The following is a 24231-nucleotide window of genomic DNA, read 5'->3' as shown; positions in this document are numbered from 1 at the left end:
CATGCCGTAAAAATCTCAGACACATACCCAGAACGGTTGCTTGACTGTGGGTATCAAGGTGAGGAGTGAAGGGTGGGTGAGTTGAAGTTCCATAAAAGGGACCTCCGTGGGGCAAGTACCAAAGAGACACGCCCAGGACAGTTGCCTGAATGAGGGCAAAGTTAAAGAATGAATAAAGACTTGAAAACAAGCAGAGAAGAATTCCTGGAAGACGAGGTTGCTTTTATGGAATTACAACGGTGTACCAGGGGCACGAAGTTTCAGGAGGACAGGACATCTGGATAATAAGCCTGAGAGGGGTGCTTAAGAGTGGGTGAACAGGTTCAAATGGTGGTCGGGGTCTCCTGGAGTTCAAGTTCCAGGAAATCGACCTCCATGGGGCAAGTACCAAAGATACATGCCCAGGACAGTTGCCTGAGACTGATGACTATTTTTCATTCTTATTTATTTATTTTTTTTATTCTTATTTTATTTTTATTTATTTTTTTCCACACACACGCACACACTATTCTTTAATTGTGATTACAGATTGCCTGGTGATTGTATTTACATGGGGGTTCTTGGTGACATCACAAGTGTTTCTTGTGTTCTCTGTGCGGCACGGTTTGGGAGACTTATCTTGCGGCGTGTTGGGGGACTTGCATCTTCCACAATCTCATTGGAGGTTTCTCCTTCATTGGAGGACTCCCGTCGCTGCCGTAGAATGAAGTATGTGATGGCAGTGATGATCCCGATGGCGGCCACGGTGCCTGCTACGATTCCTGCAATCATTCCCGCCGATGGAGAACCTGGTAGGTTCAGTTCCAGGAAGCACTCCTCCACACCAACACGATTAGTGGCAGTGCATTTGTAAGTTCCTGCATCGCTCTCACTGGCATCTTGGATGGTGAGTGTGCCTGCCATTTGATCCATCACCGCCGAGGTGGGCAGTTTCCAGGGTGGTATTCTTTCCCATTGGTACTGGATAGGTGCAGCACCTTCCTGAGATCCACAATGTAGCACTTTGGTTTTGACAACCTCTCCGGACCCTTCAGTGTAATAACAACTGGGCTTTGATGGCCGTTTGAGCACTCTGAGGACCATCTTGATGCTTTGGATGCCTGGAGTCTTCTTAACCTGGCACTTGTAGATGCCGGTGTCTCTGTGAGTCAGCAGCGAAAGATGAATGCCAGCATCTCCTTTCGCAGGGTCTACTGCATGGAAGTAGACTCTGCCCTTTAGAGGTTCATAGAGACTGTCGTAGATCTGGCCGGCCGAATACAGGAGCACCTCTTCCGTTTCCATTGGGTGGCGTACGGACTTCACGCTCCATTCGATCTCCAAATTTCCTTCATCCTCCGGGGCAATGGTGAACTCGCAGTTCAGCTTCACATTCTCTCCCTCAGCCTTCTCCAAAATCTTGTTGGTGGTGGTGATGATCTCCAGTCCTTTAGCTGTTAGCACCATGATGGAAAGTAGGAAGGCAAGCCGGTCCATGGTAGCGTCTGTCTCTGCAGCCAGACTTGCTCCTTATATAGTCCTTGGTCAGAAAAGGTCACACCCACCAGTAATTTCAAGAGCCAATAGAATGTTTCGGTTTGACTGTTGAAATTGTGGAATTCCATGTAGACAACCTGGGAAAATGACTCAAATTTTGAATTTGGCGCCTTTTTGATTTTGCAACTATTTTTGCAACTATTGGTTGACGGCCAATTGCGTCACTCCCAGCAGCGGTCAAGGGTATAAATAGAGGTGTCTTTTGGGAATGCATCAGAGTGAATTTGAACCGCCCTGCCTACAAGTTGGAAAACAGATCCGGAGGAAGGCTCGATTTATGGAAATGCCACGTCGTCAGCGGCCAGGTATGATCTTTGGAATTGTTCCCTTTGCACGTTCTTGTCTCGTTATATATCACATAATATAGAGTTTATTTGGCTTTCATTCTGCAGTGGAAATGGAACTATATGTGGACGCGCTAGCGCCAGCGCCAGCGCGTGGGCGAGCGCGAGCGCCAGCACCAGCGCCAGCGCCAGCGCCAGCGCAACCTCCGCTATGGATCACGATGGAAGTGGACAATAGAGTCCAGTCCCAACCGACTGGGGAAGGAAGGCAAGCATAATTCCATTTTAAAGACAGAGATATTATGATACAATAGATTCATTCAGAAGGCTAGGTCTACATCCAGGATAGTTACATAAAATCCTTAAAGACGACGTGCAATTCCCGGAAAGATACATTCATGTATGTAATTCAACCTGAAGCTAAATGATACATTTTTTAAATTGAGGATATTTTTTTTTCCCTTTCAGATGCAGTTGCCAGTGTCCCAATGATTGTGCTTTGTTGACCATCGCAATCGCGTGCATGATCACAGCGGTGTATTTGATCATCATGCTCATTCTTCATCATTTCAATGTCATCTAAATAAACTAAAGTTTGATTCCCAAGAAATCCTTGTCTGAGTCTTATTGGACTTATTGCATTCTCAAAAAAGTGTTCCCTGGAGTAGAATATTTGGAAGTGCATGTTTCCATTGTGGAACTTAGACCAGGGTGGATTCCTGGAAGTTGATGTTGAATTTGTGGAAATGCAGTCATCCAACATAGGCAAATGAGCCGATGGCTGTGTTCCAAGAGTCAGGTGCTTCACAGTAGGGCGTGGCTCCAGATAGAGGATTTTTGCTTTGGTGGGTGCGCTTTCCCCATTTGTCGAACCGGAATTTGATGATATGGAGTTTAAAGGGATTGGCTGTTGCGTGGTGATGTCATTGGAACCATACCTTATAAATACGCGTTTCACGCAGATGATATCCATTAAGGAGACAGTGTGGGGCACGACTTTGAACTTTGAAAATGATGGCGTCGGAGACTCAGCGCAGCAAGAGGCGACTGCAGCAGGGGAAAATGAAGCGCAAGGTAAATTCTTGGAAGTTTACGTCACCTTTGTGGAAAAGCGTTGGCTTGTCCACCATAGGCAATGAGCCAGGTTGCTATATGTTCCAAGTGTTAAGTCTTAGAGGGCATGCTTTCCAGTTGGTTATGGCAAGCACATTGGAGGAACCAGGGTGATATCCAGAAAGTCCATGTCGATATTGTGGAAGTGATGATCCATATCCATATTTTACATTTTGTATGTTGTTGTTGTATAGTTGGACTTCACTGACAGTGAATACGAGGAAGAGATCCTGGAACAACGTCTCTCATCCCTAACACGGGACCTCCTACCCCGGAAATTGAACGTGGTGAGTAGAATTCCTGGAAGTGCTTTAGTTAGTGTAACATAGGGAAGTACAAAACTTCTTAATTCCAAAAAATATAACATACTGTTTCCTTAGGCTGGTGAAACCACCACAACTCCCCAGTCTGGGAAAAGGAAGAAGAAACAGAAGGACAAACTCCAAAAGGTCAACCAGTCAAAAGGCCAAAAAGTCAACCAGTTTGAGAAGGATGTGGGAAATGGACCCAAAGTTTCAAAGGAAAAGAAGAAAAAAACACATGGACTTCAGGCAGGGAGGAAAAATAGACCTTCAAACAAAAAAAAAACACTTCCCGATACAATCGACACTCATGTAAGTAGAAATGGGAGAACGGAAATAGCATAAGAACTGTCTTAATAGATATAAAAGCAGTAACCTTCTTACATTTTCATGTCTTCAGGGTCGACGAAGAGCACTCGACTTTACACCTGAATTTCTTGCCATGCTCAGACTTGTCTTCCAAAAGGAAATCCAGAAAAAGCTCATCACGAAGAGCAGAATCAAAGACATCCTGAAAAGAAACCCAGCAGTCCTACAGATATGTAGAAGGATGAAACTATCTGTTGAAAACGTTCGAAACCGAATTCGCATGATGATAAGACAAGATTAATGTTTTGATTTGTCTGTGTTCTATTTGTTGTACTTGGATATGTACATGAAAAAATAAAAGTCATTTGGTAGTTGCAGAGACTCGGTGTCATCTTCCAGGTTTTTTTTACATCATATGTCATAAGACTTCCGAGGAAGTCACATCACCCCCAAAAAAAAATCTACACCACAGTGCTGATTGACAGAGGGCAAATGTTAAGGGTGAAAGGTGGACGCGTTCACCTTCCAGGAAATGGACGTCCACGGGTAAATATCAAAAACACACACCCAGGACAGTTGCTTGACAGAGGGCAAATGTTAAGGGTGAAAGGTGGACGCGTTCACCTTCCAGGAAATGGACGTCCACGGGTAAATATCAAAAACACACACCCAGGACAGTTGCTTGACAGAGGGCAAATGTTAAGGGTGAAAGGTGGACGCGTTCACCTTCCAGTAAATGGACGTTCGCGGGTAAATATCAAAAACACACACCCAGGACAGTTGCTTGACAGAGGGCAAATGTTAAGGGTGAAAGGTGGACGAGTTCACCTTCCAGAAAATGGACTTCCGCGGGTAAGTATCAAAGACACAACCCCCAGGACAGTTGCTTGACAGAGGGCAAAGGTTAAGCGTGAAAGGTGGACGAGTTCACCTTCCAGAAAATGGACTTCCACGGGTAAGTATCAAAGACACAACCCCCAGGAGAGTTGCTTGACAGAGGGCAAATGTTAAGGGTGAAAGGTGGATGAATACACCTTCCAGGAAATGGACTTCCACGGGTAAGTATCAAAGACACAACCCCCAGGACAGTTGCTTGACAGAGGGCAAATGTTAAGGGTGAAAGGTGGATGTATACACCTTCCAGGAAATGGACGTCCAGAGGTAAGTATCAAAGACACAACCCCCAGGACAGTTGCTTGACAGAGGGCAAATGTTAAGCGTGAAAGGTGGATGAATACACCTTCCAGGAAATGGACGTCCAGAGGTAAGTATCAAAGACACAACCCCCAGGACAGTTGCTTGACAGAGGGCAAATGTTAAGCGTGAAAGGTGGACGAGTTCACCTTCCAGAAAATGGACTTCCACGGGTAAGTATCAAAGACACAACCCCCAGGACAGTTGCTTGACAGAGGGCAAATGTTAAGGGTGAAAGGTGGATGAATACACCTTCCAGGAAATGGACGTCCAGAGGTAAGTATCAAAGACACAACCCCCAGGACAGTTGCTTGACAGAGGGCAAATGTTAAGCGTGAAAGGTGGACGAGTTCACCTTCCAGAAAATGGACTTCCACGGGTAAGTATCAAAGACACAACCCCCAGGACAGTTGCTTGACAGAGGGCAAATGTTAAGGGTGAAAGGTGGACGAGTTCACCTTCCAGAAAATGGACTTCAACGGGTAAGTATCAAAGACACAACCCCCAGGACAGTTGCTTGACAGAGGGCAAATGTTAAGCGTGAAAGGTGGACGAGTTCACCTTCCAGAAAATGGACTTCCACGGGTAAGTATCAAAGACACAACCCCCAGGACAGTTGCTTGACAGAGGGCAAATGTTAAGGGTGAAAGGTGGACGAGTTCACCTTCCAGAAAATGGACTTCCACGGGTAAGTATCAAAGACACAACCCCCAGGACAGTTGCTTGACAGAGGGCAAATGTTAAGCGTGAAAGGTGGACGAGTTCACCTTCCAGAAAATGGACTTCCACGGGTAAGTATCAAAGACACAACCCCCAGGACAGTTGCTTGACAGAGGGCAAATGTTAAGGGTGAAAGGTGGATGAATACACCTTCCAGGAAATGGACGTCCAGAGGTAAGTATCAAAGACACAACCCCCAGGACAGTTGCTTGACAGAGGGCAAATGTTAAGGGTGAAAGGTGGATGAATACACCTTCCAGGAAATGGACGTCCAGAGGTAAGTATCAAAGACACAACCCCCAGGACAGTTGCTTGACAGAGGACAAATGTTAAGCGTGAAAGGTGGACGAGTTCACCTTCCAGGAAATGGACTTCCACGGGTAAGTATCAAAGACACAACCCCCAGGACAGTTGCTTGACAGAGGGCAAATGTTAAGGGTGAAAGGTGGATGAATACACCTTCCAGGAAATGGACGTCCAGAGGTAAGTATCAAAGACACAACCCCCAGGACAGTTGCTTGACAGAGGGCAAATGTTAAGCGTGAAAGGTGGACGAGTTCACCTTCCAGAAAATGGACTTCCACGGGTAAGTATCAAAGACACAACCCCCAGGACAGTTGCTTGACAGAGGGCAAATGTTAAGGGTGAAAGGTGGACGGGTTCACCTTCCAGGAAATGGACTTCCACGGGTAAGTATCAAAGACACAACCCCCAGGACAGTTGCTTGACAGAGGGCAAATGTTAAGGGTGAAAGGTGGATGAATACACCTTCCAGGAAATGGACGTCCAGAGGTAAGTATCAAAGACACAACCCCCAGGACAGTTGCTTGACAGAGTGCAAATGTTAAGCGTGAAAGGTGGACGAGTTCACCTTCCAGAAAATGGACTTCCACGGGTAAGTATCAAAGACACAACCCCCAGGACAGTTGCCTGACAGAGGTCAAAGTGTAGCAGTGAACGGGCGCTAAGTTCAAGTTCCAGGAAATGGACCTACATGCCGTAAAAATCTCAGACACATACCCAGAACGGTTGCTTGACTGTGGGTATCAAGGTGAGGAGTGAAGGGTGGGTGAGTTGAAGTTCCATAAAAGGGACCTCCGTGGGGCAAGTACCAAAGAGACACGCCCAGGACAGTTGCCTGAATGAGGGCAAAGTTAAAGAATGAATAAAGACTTGAAAACAAGCAGAGAAGAATTCCTGGAAGACGAGGTTGCTTTTATGGAATTACAACGGTGTACCAGGGGCACGAAGTTTCAGGAGGACAGGACATCTGGATAATAAGCCTGAGAGGGGTGCTTAAGAGTGGGTGAACAGGTTCAAATGGTGGTCGGGGTCTCCTGGAGTTCAAGTTCCAGGAAATCGACCTCCATGGGGCAAGTACCAAAGATACATGCCCAGGACAGTTGCCTGAGACTGATGACTATTTTTCATTCTTATTTATTTATTTTTTTTATTCTTATTTTATTTTTATTTATTTTTTTCCACACACACGCACACACTATTCTTTAATTGTGATTACAGATTGCCTGGTGATTGTATTTACATGGGGGTTCTTGGTGACATCACAAGTGTTTCTTGTGTTCTCTGTGCGGCACGGTTTGGGAGACTTATCTTGCGGCGTGTTGGGGGACTTGCATCTTCCACAATCTCATTGGAGGTTTCTCCTTCATTGGAGGACTCCCGTCGCTGCCGTAGAATGAAGTATGTGATGGCAGTGATGATCCCGATGGCGGCCACGGTGCCTGCTACGATTCCTGCAATCATTCCCGCCGATGGAGAACCTGGTAGGTTCAGTTCCAGGAAGCACTCCTCCACACCAACACGATTAGTGGCAGTGCATTTGTAAGTTCCTGCATCGCTCTCACTGGCATCTTGGATGGTGAGTGTGCCTGCCATTTGATCCATCACCGCCGAGGTGGGCAGTTTCCAGGGTGGTATTCTTTCCCATTGGTACTGGATAGGTGCAGCACCTTCCTGAGATCCACAATGTAGCACTTTGGTTTTGACAACCTCTCCGGACCCTTCAGTGTAATAACAACTGGGCTTTGATGGCCGTTTGAGCACTCTGAGGACCATCTTGATGCTTTGGATGCCTGGAGTCTTCTTAACCTGGCACTTGTAGATGCCGGTGTCTCTGTGAGTCAGCAGCGAAAGATGAATGCCAGCATCTCCTTTCGCAGGGTCTACTGCATGGAAGTAGACTCTGCCCTTTAGAGGTTCATAGAGACTGTCGTAGATCTGGCCGGCCGAATACAGGAGCACCTCTTCCGTTTCCATTGGGTGGCGTACGGACTTCACGCTCCATTCGATCTCCAAATTTCCTTCATCCTCCGGGGCAATGGTGAACTCGCAGTTCAGCTTCACATTCTCTCCCTCAGCCTTCTCCAAAATCTTGTTGGTGGTGGTGATGATCTCCAGTCCTTTAGCTGTTAGCACCATGATGGAAAGTAGGAAGGCAAGCCGGTCCATGGTAGCGTCTGTCTCTGCAGCCAGACTTGCTCCTTATATAGTCCTTGGTCAGAAAAGGTCACACCCACCAGTAATTTCAAGAGCCAATAGAATGTTTCGGTTTGACTGTTGAAATTGTGGAATTCCATGTAGACAACCTGGGAAAATGACTCAAATTTTGAATTTGGCGCCTTTTTGATTTTGCAACTATTTTTGCAACTATTGGTTGACGGCCAATTGCGTCACTCCCAGCAGCGGTCAAGGGTATAAATAGAGGTGTCTTTTGGGAATGCATCAGAGTGAATTTGAACCGCCCTGCCTACAAGTTGGAAAACAGATCCGGAGGAAGGCTCGATTTATGGAAATGCCACGTCGTCAGCGGCCAGGTATGATCTTTGGAATTGTTCCCTTTGCACGTTCTTGTCTCGTTATATATCACATAATATAGAGTTTATTTGGCTTTCATTCTGCAGTGGAAATGGAACTATATGTGGACGCGCTAGCGCCAGCGCCAGCGCGTGGGCGAGCGCGAGCGCCAGCACCAGCGCCAGCGCCAGCGCCAGCGCAACCTCCGCTATGGATCACGATGGAAGTGGACAATAGAGTCCAGTCCCAACCGACTGGGGAAGGAAGGCAAGCATAATTCCATTTTAAAGACAGAGATATTATGATACAATAGATTCATTCAGAAGGCTAGGTCTACATCCAGGATAGTTACATAAAATCCTTAAAGACGACGTGCAATTCCCGGAAAGATACATTCATGTATGTAATTCAACCTGAAGCTAAATGATACATTTTTTAAATTGAGGATATTTTTTTTTCCCTTTCAGATGCAGTTGCCAGTGTCCCAATGATTGTGCTTTGTTGACCATCGCAATCGCGTGCATGATCACAGCGGTGTATTTGATCATCATGCTCATTCTTCATCATTTCAATGTCATCTAAATAAACTAAAGTTTGATTCCCAAGAAATCCTTGTCTGAGTCTTATTGGACTTATTGCATTCTCAAAAAAGTGTTCCCTGGAGTAGAATATTTGGAAGTGCATGTTTCCATTGTGGAACTTAGACCAGGGTGGATTCCTGGAAGTTGATGTTGAATTTGTGGAAATGCAGTCATCCAACATAGGCAAATGAGCCGATGGCTGTGTTCCAAGAGTCAGGTGCTTCACAGTAGGGCGTGGCTCCAGATAGAGGATTTTTGCTTTGGTGGGTGCGCTTTCCCCATTTGTCGAACCGGAATTTGATGATATGGAGTTTAAAGGGATTGGCTGTTGCGTGGTGATGTCATTGGAACCATACCTTATAAATACGCGTTTCACGCAGATGATATCCATTAAGGAGACAGTGTGGGGCACGACTTTGAACTTTGAAAATGATGGCGTCGGAGACTCAGCGCAGCAAGAGGCGACTGCAGCAGGGGAAAATGAAGCGCAAGGTAAATTCTTGGAAGTTTACGTCACCTTTGTGGAAAAGCGTTGGCTTGTCCACCATAGGCAATGAGCCAGGTTGCTATATGTTCCAAGTGTTAAGTCTTAGAGGGCATGCTTTCCAGTTGGTTATGGCAAGCACATTGGAGGAACCAGGGTGATATCCAGAAAGTCCATGTCGATATTGTGGAAGTGATGATCCATATCCATATTTTACATTTTGTATGTTGTTGTTGTATAGTTGGACTTCACTGACAGTGAATACGAGGAAGAGATCCTGGAACAACGTCTCTCATCCCTAACACGGGACCTCCTACCCCGGAAATTGAACGTGGTGAGTAGAATTCCTGGAAGTGCTTTAGTTAGTGTAACATAGGGAAGTACAAAACTTCTTAATTCCAAAAAATATAACATACTGTTTCCTTAGGCTGGTGAAACCACCACAACTCCCCAGTCTGGGAAAAGGAAGAAGAAACAGAAGGACAAACTCCAAAAGGTCAACCAGTCAAAAGGCCAAAAAGTCAACCAGTTTGAGAAGGATGTGGGAAATGGACCCAAAGTTTCAAAGGAAAAGAAGAAAAAAACACATGGACTTCAGGCAGGGAGGAAAAATAGACCTTCAAACAAAAAAAAAACACTTCCCGATACAATCGACACTCATGTAAGTAGAAATGGGAGAACGGAAATAGCATAAGAACTGTCTTAATAGATATAAAAGCAGTAACCTTCTTACATTTTCATGTCTTCAGGGTCGACGAAGAGCACTCGACTTTACACCTGAATTTCTTGCCATGCTCAGACTTGTCTTCCAAAAGGAAATCCAGAAAAAGCTCATCACGAAGAGCAGAATCAAAGACATCCTGAAAAGAAACCCAGCAGTCCTACAGATATGTAGAAGGATGAAACTATCTGTTGAAAACGTTCGAAACCGAATTCGCATGATGATAAGACAAGATTAATGTTTTGATTTGTCTGTGTTCTATTTGTTGTACTTGGATATGTACATGAAAAAATAAAAGTCATTTGGTAGTTGCAGAGACTCGGTGTCATCTTCCAGGTTTTTTTTACATCATATGTCATAAGACTTCCGAGGAAGTCACATCACCCCCAAAAAAAAATCTACACCACAGTGCTGATTGACAGAGGGCAAATGTTAAGGGTGAAAGGTGGACGCGTTCACCTTCCAGGAAATGGACGTCCACGGGTAAATATCAAAAACACACACCCAGGACAGTTGCTTGACAGAGGGCAAATGTTAAGGGTGAAAGGTGGACGCGTTCACCTTCCAGGAAATGGACGTCCACGGGTAAATATCAAAAACACACACCCAGGACAGTTGCTTGACAGAGGGCAAATGTTAAGGGTGAAAGGTGGACGCGTTCACCTTCCAGTAAATGGACGTTCGCGGGTAAATATCAAAAACACACACCCAGGACAGTTGCTTGACAGAGGGCAAATGTTAAGGGTGAAAGGTGGACGAGTTCACCTTCCAGAAAATGGACTTCCGCGGGTAAGTATCAAAGACACAACCCCCAGGACAGTTGCTTGACAGAGGGCAAAGGTTAAGCGTGAAAGGTGGACGAGTTCACCTTCCAGAAAATGGACTTCCACGGGTAAGTATCAAAGACACAACCCCCAGGAGAGTTGCTTGACAGAGGGCAAATGTTAAGGGTGAAAGGTGGATGAATACACCTTCCAGGAAATGGACTTCCACGGGTAAGTATCAAAGACACAACCCCCAGGACAGTTGCTTGACAGAGGGCAAATGTTAAGGGTGAAAGGTGGATGTATACACCTTCCAGGAAATGGACGTCCAGAGGTAAGTATCAAAGACACAACCCCCAGGACAGTTGCTTGACAGAGGGCAAATGTTAAGCGTGAAAGGTGGATGAATACACCTTCCAGGAAATGGACGTCCAGAGGTAAGTATCAAAGACACAACCCCCAGGACAGTTGCTTGACAGAGGGCAAATGTTAAGCGTGAAAGGTGGACGAGTTCACCTTCCAGAAAATGGACTTCCACGGGTAAGTATCAAAGACACAACCCCCAGGACAGTTGCTTGACAGAGGGCAAATGTTAAGGGTGAAAGGTGGATGAATACACCTTCCAGGAAATGGACGTCCAGAGGTAAGTATCAAAGACACAACCCCCAGGACAGTTGCTTGACAGAGGGCAAATGTTAAGCGTGAAAGGTGGACGAGTTCACCTTCCAGAAAATGGACTTCCACGGGTAAGTATCAAAGACACAACCCCCAGGACAGTTGCTTGACAGAGGGCAAATGTTAAGGGTGAAAGGTGGACGAGTTCACCTTCCAGAAAATGGACTTCAACGGGTAAGTATCAAAGACACAACCCCCAGGACAGTTGCTTGACAGAGGGCAAATGTTAAGCGTGAAAGGTGGACGAGTTCACCTTCCAGAAAATGGACTTCCACGGGTAAGTATCAAAGACACAACCCCCAGGACAGTTGCTTGACAGAGGGCAAATGTTAAGGGTGAAAGGTGGACGAGTTCACCTTCCAGAAAATGGACTTCCACGGGTAAGTATCAAAGACACAACCCCCAGGACAGTTGCTTGACAGAGGGCAAATGTTAAGCGTGAAAGGTGGACGAGTTCACCTTCCAGAAAATGGACTTCCACGGGTAAGTATCAAAGACACAACCCCCAGGACAGTTGCTTGACAGAGGGCAAATGTTAAGGGTGAAAGGTGGATGAATACACCTTCCAGGAAATGGACGTCCAGAGGTAAGTATCAAAGACACAACCCCCAGGACAGTTGCTTGACAGAGGGCAAATGTTAAGGGTGAAAGGTGGATGAATACACCTTCCAGGAAATGGACGTCCAGAGGTAAGTATCAAAGACACAACCCCCAGGACAGTTGCTTGACAGAGGACAAATGTTAAGCGTGAAAGGTGGACGAGTTCACCTTCCAGGAAATGGACTTCCACGGGTAAGTATCAAAGACACAACCCCCAGGACAGTTGCTTGACAGAGGGCAAATGTTAAGGGTGAAAGGTGGATGAATACACCTTCCAGGAAATGGACGTCCAGAGGTAAGTATCAAAGACACAACCCCCAGGACAGTTGCTTGACAGAGGGCAAATGTTAAGCGTGAAAGGTGGACGAGTTCACCTTCCAGAAAATGGACTTCCACGGGTAAGTATCAAAGACACAACCCCCAGGACAGTTGCTTGACAGAGGGCAAATGTTAAGGGTGAAAGGTGGACGGGTTCACCTTCCAGGAAATGGACTTCCACGGGTAAGTATCAAAGACACAACCCCCAGGACAGTTGCTTGACAGAGGGCAAATGTTAAGGGTGAAAGGTGGATGAATACACCTTCCAGGAAATGGACGTCCAGAGGTAAGTATCAAAGACACAACCCCCAGGACAGTTGCTTGACAGAGTGCAAATGTTAAGCGTGAAAGGTGGACGAGTTCACCTTCCAGAAAATGGACTTCCACGGGTAAGTATCAAAGACACAACCCCCAGGACAGTTGCTTGACAGAGGACAAATGTTAAGGGTGAAAGGTGGATGAATACACCTTCCAGGAAATGGACGTCCAGAGGTAAGTATCAAAGACACAACCCCCAGGACAGTTGCTTGACAGAGTGCAAATGTTAAGCGTGAAAGGTGGACGAGTTCACCTTCCAGAAAATGGACTTCCACGGGTAAGTATCAAAGACACAACCCCCAGGACAGTTGCTTGACAGAGGGCAAAGGTTAAGCGTGAAAGGTGGACGAGTTCGCCTTCCAGAAAATGGACTTCCACGGGTAAGTATCAAAGACACAACCCCCAGAACAGTTGCTTGACAGAGGGCAAATGTTAAGGGTGAAAGGTGGATGAATACACCTTCCAGGAAATGGACGTCCAGAGGTAAGTATCAAAGACACAACCCCCAGGACAGTTGCTTGACAGAGGGCAAAGGTTAAGCGTGAAAGGTGGACGAGTTCACCTTCCAGAAAATGGACTTCCACGGGTAAGTATCAAAGACACAACCCCCAGGACAGTTGCTTGACAGAGGGCAAATGTTAAGGGTGAAAGGTGGACGAGTTCACCTTCCAGAAAATGGACTTCCACGGGTAAGTATCAAAGACACAACCCCCAGGACAGTTGCTTTACAGAGGGCAAATGTTAAGGGTGAAAGGTGGACGAGTTCACCTTCCAGAAAATGGACTTCCACGGGTAAGTATCAAAGACACAACCCCCAGGACAGTTGCTTGACAGAGGGCAAATGTTAAGGGTGAAAGGTGGATGAATACACCTTCCAGGAAATGGACGTCCAGAGGTAAGTATCAAAGACACAACCCCCAGGACAGTTGCTTGACAGAGGGCAAATGTTAAGCGTGAAAGGTGGATGAATACACCTTCCAGGAAATGGACGTCCAGAGGTAAGTATCAAAGACACAACCCCCAGGACAGTTGCTTGACAGAGGGCAAATGTTAAGCGTGAAAGGTGGACGAGTTCACCTTCCAGAAAATGGACTTCCACGGGTAAGTATCAAAGACACAACCCCCAGGACAGTTGCTTGACAGAGGGCAAATGTTAAGCGTGAAAGGTGGACGAGTTCACCTTCCAGAAAATGGACTTCCACGGGTAAGTATCAAAGACACAACCCCCAGGACAGTTGCTTGACAGAGGGCAAATGTTAAGGGTGAAAGGTGGATGAATACACCTTCCAGAAAATGGACTTCCACGGGTAAGTATCAAAGACACAACCCCCAGGACAGTTGCTTGACAGAGGGCAAATGTTAAGGGTGAAAGGTGGACGGGTTCACCTTCCAGGAAATGGACGTCCAGAGGTAAGTATCAAAGACACAACCCCCAGGACAGTTGCTTGACAGAGTGCAAATGTTAAGCGTGAAAGGTGGACGAGTTCACCTTCCAGAAAATGGACTTCCACGGGTAAGTATCAAAGACACAACCCCCAGGACAGTTGCTTGACAGAGGACAAATGTTAAGGGTGAAAGGTGGATGAATACACCTTCCAGGAAATGGACGTCCAGAGGTAAGTATCAAAGACACAACCCCCAGGACAGTTGCTTGACAGAGTGCAAATGTTAAGCGTGAAAGGTGGACGAGTTCACCTTCCAGAAAATGGACTTCCACGGGTAAGTATCAAAGACACAACCCCCAGGACAGTTGCTTGACAGAGGGCAAAGGTTAAGCGTGAAAGGTGGACGAGTTCGCCTTCCAGAAAATGGACTTCCACGGGTAAGTATCAAAGACACAACCCCCAGAACAGTTGCTTGACAGAGGGCAAATGTTAAGGGTGAAAGGTGGATGAATACACCTTCCAGGAAATGGACGTCCAGAGGTAAGTATCAAAGACACAACCCCCAGGACAGTTGCTTGACAGAGGGCAAAGGTTAAGCGTGAAAGGTGGATGAATACACCTTCCAGAAAATGGACTTCCACGGGTAAGTATCAAAGACACAACCCCCAGGACAGTTGCTTGACAGAGGGCAAATGTTAAGGGTGAAAGGTGGACGGGTTCACCTTCCAGGAAATGGACGTCCAGAGGTAAGTATCAAAGACACAACCCCCAGGACAGTTGCTTGACAGAGGGCAAATGTTAAGGGTGAAAGGTGGACGAGTTCACCTTCCAGAAAATGGACTTCCACGGGTAAGTATCAAAGACACAACCCCCAGGACAGTTGCTTGACAGAGGGCAAATGTTAAGGGTGAAAGGTGGATGGATACACCTTCCAGGAAATGGACGTCCAGAGGTAAGTATCAAAGACACAACCCCCAGGACAGTTGCTTGACAGAGGGCAAATGTTAAGCGTGAAAGGTGGACGAGTTCACCTTCCAGAAAATGGACTTCCACGGGTAAGTATCAAAGACACAACCCCCAGGACAGTTGCTTGACAGAGGGCAAATGTTAAGGGTGAAAGGTGGACGAGTTCACCTTCCAGAAAATGGACTTCAACGGGTAAGTATCAAAGACACAACCCCCAGGACAGTTGCTTGACAGAGGGCAAATGTTAAGCGTGAAAGGTGGACGAGTTCACCTTCCAGAAAATGGACTTCCACGGGTAAGTATCAAAGACACAACCCCCAGGACAGTTGCTTGACAGAGGGCAAATGTTAAGGGTGAAAGGTGGACGAGTTCACCTTCCAGAAAATGGACTTCCACGGGTAAGTATCAAAGACACAACCCCCAGGACAGTTGCTTGACAGAGGGCAAATGTTAAGCGTGAAAGGTGGACGAGTTCACCTTCCAGAAAATGGACTTCCACGGGTAAGTATCAAAGACACAACCCCCAGGACAGTTGCTTGACAGAGGGCAAATGTTAAGGGTGAAAGGTGGATGAATACACCTTCCAGGAAATGGACGTCCAGAGGTAAGTATCAAAGACACAACCCCCAGGACAGTTGCTTGACAGAGGGCAAATGTTAAGGGTGAAAGGTGGATGAATACACCTTCCAGGAAATGGACGTCCAGAGGTAAGTATCAAAGACACAACCCCCAGGACAGTTGCTTGACAGAGGACAAATGTTAAGCGTGAAAGGTGGACGAGTTCACCTTCCAGGAAATGGACTTCCACGGGTAAGTATCAAAGACACAACCCCCAGGACAGTTGCTTGACAGAGGGCAAATGTTAAGGGTGAAAGGTGGATGAATACACCTTCCAGGAAATGGACGTCCAGAGGTAAGTATCAAAGACACAACCCCCAGGACAGTTGCTTGACAGAGGGCAAATGTTAAGCGTGAAAGGTGGACGAGTTCACCTTCCAGAAAATGGACTTCCACGGGTAAGTATCAAAGACACAACCCCCAGGACAGTTGCTTGACAGAGGGCAAATGTTAAGGGTGAAAGGTGGACGGGTTCACCTTCCAGGAAATGGACTTCCACGGGTAAGTATCAAAGACACAACCCCCAGGACAGTTGCTTGACAGAGGGCAAATGTTAAGGGTGAAAGGTGGATGAATACACCTTCCAGGAAATGGACGTCCAGAGGTAAGTATCAAAGACACAACCCCCAGGACAGTTGCTTGACAGAGTGCAAATGTTAAGCGTGAAAGGTGGACGAGTTCACCTTCCAGAAAATGGACTTCCACGGGTAAGTATCAAAGACACAACCCCCAGGACAGTTGCTTGACAGAGGACAAATGTTAAGGGTGAAAGGTGGATGAATACACCTTCCAGGAAATGGACGTCCAGAGGTAAGTATCAAAGACACAACCCCCAGGACAGTTGCTTGACAGAGTGCAAATGTTAAGCGTGAAAGGTGGACGAGTTCACCTTCCAGAAAATGGACTTCCACGGGTAAGTATCAAAGACACAACCCCCAGGACAGTTGCTTGACAGAGGGCAAAGGTTAAGCGTGAAAGGTGGACGAGTTCGCCTTCCAGAAAATGGACTTCCACGGGTAAGTATCAAAGACACAACCCCCAGAACAGTTGCTTGACAGAGGGCAAATGTTAAGGGTGAAAGGTGGATGAATACACCTTCCAGGAAATGGACGTCCAGAGGTAAGTATCAAAGACACAACCCCCAGGACAGTTGCTTGACAGAGGGCAAAGGTTAAGCGTGAAAGGTGGACGAGTTCACCTTCCAGAAAATGGACTTCCACGGGTAAGTATCAAAGACACAACCCCCAGGACAGTTGCTTGACAGAGGGCAAATGTTAAGGGTGAAAGGTGGACGAGTTCACCTTCCAGAAAATGGACTTCCACGGGTAAGTATCAAAGACACAACCCCCAGGACAGTTGCTTTACAGAGGGCAAATGTTAAGGGTGAAAGGTGGACGAGTTCACCTTCCAGAAAATGGACTTCCACGGGTAAGTATCAAAGACACAACCCCCAGGACAGTTGCTTGACAGAGGGCAAATGTTAAGGGTGAAAGGTGGATGAATACACCTTCCAGGAAATGGACGTCCAGAGGTAAGTATCAAAGACACAACCCCCAGGACAGTTGCTTGACAGAGGGCAAATGTTAAGCGTGAAAGGTGGATGAATACACCTTCCAGGAAATGGACGTCCAGAGGTAAGTATCAAAGACACAACCCCCAGGACAGTTGCTTGACAGAGGGCAAATGTTAAGCGTGAAAGGTGGACGAGTTCACCTTCCAGAAAATGGACTTCCACGGGTAAGTATCAAAGACACAACCCCCAGGACAGTTGCTTGACAGAGGGCAAATGTTAAGCGTGAAAGGTGGACGAGTTCACCTTCCAGAAAATGGACTTCCACGGGTAAGTATCAAAGACACAACCCCCAGGACAGTTGCTTGACAGAGGGCAAATGTTAAGGGTGAAAGGTGGATGAATACACCTTCCAGAAAATGGACTTCCACGGGTAAGTATCAAAGACACAACCCCCAGGACAGTTGCTTGACAGAGGGCAAATGTTAAGGGTGAAAGGTGGACGGGTTCACCTTCCAGGAAATGGACGTCCAGAGGTAAGTATCAAAGACACAACCCCCAGGACAGTTGCTTGACAGAGTGCAAATGTTAAGCGTGAAAGGTGGACGAGTTCACCTTCCAGAAAATGGACTTCCACGGGTAAGTATCAAAGACACAACCCCCAGGACAGTTGCTTGACAGAGGACAAATGTTAAGGGTGAAAGGTGGATGAATACACCTTCCAGGAAATGGACGTCCAGAGGTAAGTATCAAAGACACAACCCCCAGGACAGTTGCTTGACAGAGTGCAAATGTTAAGCGTGAAAGGTGGACGAGTTCACCTTCCAGAAAATGGACTTCCACGGGTAAGTATCAAAGACACAACCCCCAGGACAGTTGCTTGACAGAGGGCAAAGGTTAAGCGTGAAAGGTGGACGAGTTCGCCTTCCAGAAAATGGACTTCCACGGGTAAGTATCAAAGACACAACCCCCAGAACAGTTGCTTGACAGAGGGCAAATGTTAAGGGTGAAAGGTGGATGAATACACCTTCCAGGAAATGGACGTCCAGAGGTAAGTATCAAAGACACAACCCCCAGGACAGTTGCTTGACAGAGGGCAAAGGTTAAGCGTGAAAGGTGGATGAATACACCTTCCAGAAAATGGACTTCCACGGGTAAGTATCAAAGACACAACCCCCAGGACAGTTGCTTGACAGAGGGCAAATGTTAAGGGTGAAAGGTGGACGGGTTCACCTTCCAGGAAATGGACGTCCAGAGGTAAGTATCAAAGACACAACCCCCAGGACAGTTGCTTGACAGAGGGCAAATGTTAAGGGTGAAAGGTGGACGAGTTCACCTTCCAGAAAATGGACTTCCACGGGTAAGTATCAAAGACACAACCCCCAGGACAGTTGCTTGACAGAGGGCAAATGTTAAGGGTGAAAGGTGGATGGATACACCTTCCAGGAAATGGACGTCCAGAGGTAAGTATCAAAGACACAACCCCCAGGACAGTTGCTTGACAGAGGGCAAATGTTAAGGGTGAAAGGTGGATGAATACACCTTCCAGGAAATGGACGTCCAGAGGAAAGTATCAAAGACACAACCCCCAGGACAGTTGCTTGACAGAGGGCAAATGTTAAGCGTGAAAGGTGGACGAGTTCACCTTCCAGAAAATGGACTTCCACGGGTAAGTATCAAAGACACAACCCTCAGGACAGTTGCTTGACAGAGGGCAAATGTTAAGGGTGAAAGGTGGACGAGTTCACCTTCCAGAAAATGGACTTCAACGGGTAAGTATCAAAGACACAACCCCCAGGACAGTTGCTTGACAGAGGGCAAATGTTAAGCGTGAAAGGTGGATGAGTTCACCTTCCAGAAAATGGACTTCCACGGGTAAGTATCAAAGACACAACCCCCAGGACAGTTGCTTGACAGAGGGCAAATGTTAAGCGTGAAAGGTGGACGAGTTCACCTTCCAGAAAATGGACTTCCACGGGTAAGTATCAAAGACACAACCCCCAGGACAGTTGCTTGACAGAGGACAAATGTTAAGGGTGAAAGGTGGATGAATACACCTTCCAGGAAATGGACGTCCAGAGGTAAGTATCAAAGACACAACCCCCAGGACAGTTGCTTGACAGAGGGCAAAGGTTAAGCGTGAAAGGTGGACGAGTTCACCTTCCAGAAAATGGACTTCCACGGGTAAGTATCAAAGACACAACCCCCAGGACAGTTGCTTGACAGAGGGCAAATGTTAAGGGTGAAAGGTGGACGAGTTCACCTTCCAGAAAATGGACTTCCACGGGTAAGTATCAAAGACACAACCCCCAGGACAGTTGCTTGACAGAGGGCAAATGTTAAGGGTGAAAGGTGGATGAATACACCTTCCAGGAAATGGACGTCCAGAGGTAAGTATCAAAGACACAACCCCCAGGACAGTTGCTTGACAGAGGGCAAATGTTAAGCGTGAAAGGTGGATGAATACACCTTCCAGGAAATGGACGTCCAGAGGTAAGTATCAAAGACACAACCACCAGGACAGTTGCTTGACAGAGGGCAAATGTTAAGGGTGAAAGGTGGACGAGTTCACCTTCCAGAAAATGGACTTCCACGGGTAAGTATCAAAGACACAACCCCCAGGACAGTTGCTTGACAGAGGGCAAATGTTAAGGGTGAAAGGTGGATGAATACACCTTCCAGAAAATGGACGTCCAGAGGTAAGTATCAAAGACACAACCCCCAGGACAGTTGCTTGACAGAGGGCAAATGTTAAGCGTGAAAGGTGGACGAGTTCACCTTCCAGAAAATGGACTTCCACGGGTAAGTATCAAAGACACAACCCCCAGGACAGTTGCTTGACAGAGGGCAAATGTTAAGCGTGAAAGGTGGACGAGTTCACCTTCCAGAAAATGGACTTCCACGGGTAAGTATCAAAGACACAACCCCCAGGACAGTTGCTTGACAGAGGGCAAATGTTAAGGGTGAAAGGTGGATGAATACACCTTCCAGGAAATGGACGTCCAGAGGTAAGTATCAAAGACACAACCCCCAGGACAGTTGCTTGACAGAGGGCAAATGTTAAGCGTGAAAGGTGGACGGGTTCACCTTCCAGAAAATGGACTTCCACGGGTAAGTATCAAAGACACAACCCCCAGGACAGTTGCTTGACAGAGGGCAAATGTTAAGGGTGAAAGGTGGATGAATACACCTTCCAGGAAATGGACTTCCACGGGTAAGTATCAAAGACACAACCCCCAGGACAGTTGCTTGACAGAGGGCAAATGTTAAGGGTGAAAGGTGGATGAATACACCTTCCAGTAAATGGACGTCCACGGGTAAGTATCAAAGACACAACCCCCAGGACAGTTGCTTGACAGAGGGCAAAGGTTAAGGGTGAAAGGTGGACGGGTTCTTCATCTGGAAAAGGGACCTCCATGCGGTAAGTAACTCAGACCTGTGCCCCAAAAGGTAAGCATATTGCAGAATTAAGTGGACATCCTGGAAGTGAATGTTGCCTTTGTGGAAATATGGTGGTAAATCATTGGTAATGGGTGTGAGTAAGTGTTTGTGTTTTGATTATTCTAAACAATGAAACATTAATGTCAGAACAATCATTTAATAGAACAAATTACTGTATAAAAACATACTGCAATTACAAGAACACAACATTAGAACATTAACAACCTCAAATATTAATTTTAACACTCATTCCCTGTGTCTGATACAGTGTTCAATAGAACAAATTACTGCAAGAAAAAGTACTGCAATTACAAGAACACAACATTAGAACATTAACAACCACAAATATTAATTTTAACTGTCGTTCCCTGTGTCTGATTCAGACTGTGTTTGACATTCTGAAGAATCGTTATCGCACGATGAGTACGACTCGTCATGTGATTCTTCGCTTCTGGACTCCTCGCACGACTCCTCGCCCTCTGATTTGTCACTGTTGGACTCCTCGCACTCTGATTTGTCACTGTTGCACTCCTCGCACTCTGATTTGTCACTGTTGGACTCCTCGCCCTCTGATTTGTCACTGTTTGGGTCCTCGCCCTCTGACACCTCGCTGTCAGGCTCCTCACCCAGAACCATCATCTCCTCACCCTCCTCACAAGCCTCTCTCCTCTCTGATGGGCCCGGGGCCACGTCCATGTTTCCCTCATCGTCCGAAGACAGTATCAGGATGCGTTCTTGTCCATTTGAGTCTCCAACCTGGTTCTCCCTCCCAGGTGGAACCTCAACATTGTCTTCCACCATGTCTTGAACCTGGAACCCACCTTCCTCTTTGCCCTCCACCTCAGAGTCCCATGTTTGGAAGTCCTCTTCTTCCTGCTGCTGCTCCTCCTCCTCCTCCTCCTCCTCCTCCTCCTCCTCCCCCGACTGCTCCTGGATCTCTTTGTCGGAGTCGTCGGAGTCACTCTTCTCCTTGTCCTCCTCCTTCTCCCCTTCCTCCTCCTCATTCTCCACATTGGAGTCCTCATTGTTGCTCTCCTCGACGTTGTCGTCGTCCTCCTTCTCCTCCTCCTGGCCCTCCGCTTCTGATGATTTTGAAAGAAATTAGTTAGGTTAGGTACATTTACTTTAGGACTAGCAAGCAAGAATATGCAATAGCTAAAGAGTTATCATTACACACTCTATAAGACTCACCTCTCTCTGGCAATTGGACAGAGTCGATCAAGGACCGCAGGATGATGAGCCTAACTCCCCGTGCCTCCTGTGGTGTCATCTCTGGTCGTACCACATAAAATTTACGGGCAGTTTTTGGATCGTGGCACATGCTCTTGTTGATTGTTTCACTCTCGCCAGCGGTCAGAGAGGTATCAGCCTGTAGGAGAGTAGGTGAACATCATCACGAATGTCAATATATATATATATATCATGGGACACACATATGCTCATGTTATTGTTATGGAATAGGCACTATTGATAAAAGTAACACACCCATGTTGATATCGCTGTGCGAATATCTTGAAGTGTTGGGGCCCCTGGCAGACCAAAGCCCTTCCAGGCCCTTGTGAAATACTCCCCCATTTTGTCCATTTCTTTACCCGATCTGCTAAAGAAAAAGGTCGTTGGCCGTTTCCTAAAGCCAGACAGGAGTGGCCTCACTTTCCCAAAGTTCTTCAGGTGTCTCATTATCGTTTTTGTCACTGGCACCATTGCTGGGCCGAATGTTTCCACTGTCTTGTGATCAGTTACCTGTGAAAGTAAGAAGTAGGAGAAAAGTTTATTAAAAAAAAGAAATTTACATTTACATGACAACTTAACAACAGTGTGTTATACCCCAGAGAGTTGCTTGGCTGAGGGCAAAATTTACGGGTGGACGGTAAGTTCATGTTCCGGAAAAGGGACTTTAGATTCCTGGAATTATACCTGATAAGACCTCCATGTGGTAAGTACCAAAGGGACATGCCCAGGACAGTTGCTTGACTGACGTGATCAAGGTTAGGAGTGAAACGGACGGTAAGTTCAAGTTCCAGGAAATGGACATCCGTACGGTAAGTACCAAAGGGACATACCCAGGACAGTTGGTTGACAGAGGGGATCAAGGTTAGGAGTGAGCGGTAGGTAAGTTCAAGTTCCAGGAAATGGACCTCCATGTGGTAAGTACCAAAGACACACGCCCAGGACAGTTGCTTGACTGACGTGATCAAGGTTAAGAGTGAACGGACGGTAAGTTCAAGTTCCAGGAAATGGACGTCCGTATGGTAAGTACCAAAGGGACATGCCCAGGACAGTTGCTTGACAGAGGGGATCAAGGTTAGGAGTGAACGGACGGTAAGTTCAAGTTCCAGGAAATGGACCTCCATGTGGTAAGTACCAAAGACACACGCCCAGGACAGTTGCTTGACTGACCTGATCAAGGTTAGGAGTGAGCGGTAGGTAAGTTCAAGTTCCAGGAAATGGACCTCCATGCGGTAAGTACCCAAGACACACCCCTAGGACAGATGCTTGACAGAGGGGATCGAGGTTAGGAGTGAGCGGTAGGTAAGTTCAAGTTCCAGGAAATGGACCTCCGTGCGGTAAGTACCAAAGACACACATACAGGACAGTTGCTTGACTGACGGGATCAAGGTTAAGAGTGAACGGACGGTAAGTTCAAGTTCCAGGAAATGGACGTCCGTATGGTAAGTACCAAAGGGACATGCCCAGGACAGTTGCTTGACAGAGGGGATCAAGGTTAGGAGTGAACGGACGGTAAGTTCAAGTTCCAGGAAATGGACCGCCATGTGGTAAGTACCAAAGACACACGACCAGGACAGTTGCTTGACTGACGGGATCAAGGTTAGGAGTGAGCGGTAGGTAAGTTCAAGTTCCAGGAAATGGACCTCCGTGCGGTAAGTACCAAAGACACACATACAGGACAGTTGCTTGACTGATGGGATCAAGGTTAGGAGTGAATGGTGGGTAAGTTCAATTTACGGAAAAGGCAATATATGTTCCAGGTATTCTACCTCATAAAACTTACTACATTAATAACTAAACAACTCACCCTGATTGTGTATGTTTTCTTGTATCCCTGGGCTGTCACAACATTATCCCATGTCATTCCCAGGAACACGCCCTTCCTGTGCCCCGTTGTTATGGCCATCACCCCCACCAATAGTCCAACAACATGCGCCAGGTAGCTCGTATTGCTTGGGTCTGTGCTCAGGTCCCGGATGGCAACCAGAAGTCCATCTTTTGCCAGCTGGATAAAGGACAACATGTCCTTGCTTTTAACCAGTGTAGCTGCAGAAAAACCAGGATAAATTAGATTGTCACATCAGAGTTTGAGAGAATCAACCATTGTAACTTCTTTGCATTGAAACCAACCTCTCTTTTTTCTTTTATACTCCAATCTTTGCAGGACGACTTGTGCCCCTAACCCCTTTTTCCATGCAGCCAACTTGTCCAAAATATACGTGATGGTTTTGAGACTGATCCGTACTTTGGGTACATTAGCCACCCTCACGAATTTCAAGAAGGCCTCAATGTCTATAAGGACATGTTTTTGGCTCGTGGGCTTCAATTTAGCATTCAGTTGATTGAGG

At 46.7% G+C, this 24231-nt stretch overlaps 2 pseudogenes; both read right to left on the bottom strand.

Annotated features, from left to right (window-relative positions):
* Positions 1-546: 546 nt before the first annotated feature.
* Positions 547-1476, bottom strand: LOC146304139 (coxsackievirus and adenovirus receptor homolog pseudogene; annotated as a pseudogene).
* Positions 1477-6997: 5521 nt separating this feature from the next.
* LOC146304138 (coxsackievirus and adenovirus receptor homolog pseudogene) lies at positions 6998-7927 on the bottom strand (annotated as a pseudogene).
* Positions 7928-24231: the final 16304 nt, after the last annotated feature.

Source organism: Lutjanus erythropterus, unplaced genomic scaffold (genome assembly GCF_056507025.1).
Source record: "Lutjanus erythropterus isolate fLutEry1 unplaced genomic scaffold, fLutEry1.hap2 Scaffold_168, whole genome shotgun sequence".
Taxonomy (NCBI): domain Eukaryota; kingdom Metazoa; phylum Chordata; class Actinopteri; order Lutjaniformes; family Lutjanidae; genus Lutjanus; species Lutjanus erythropterus.
The sequence above is the reverse complement of the archived record's forward strand: the minus strand, read 5'-3'. Positions and strand labels throughout refer to the sequence as shown.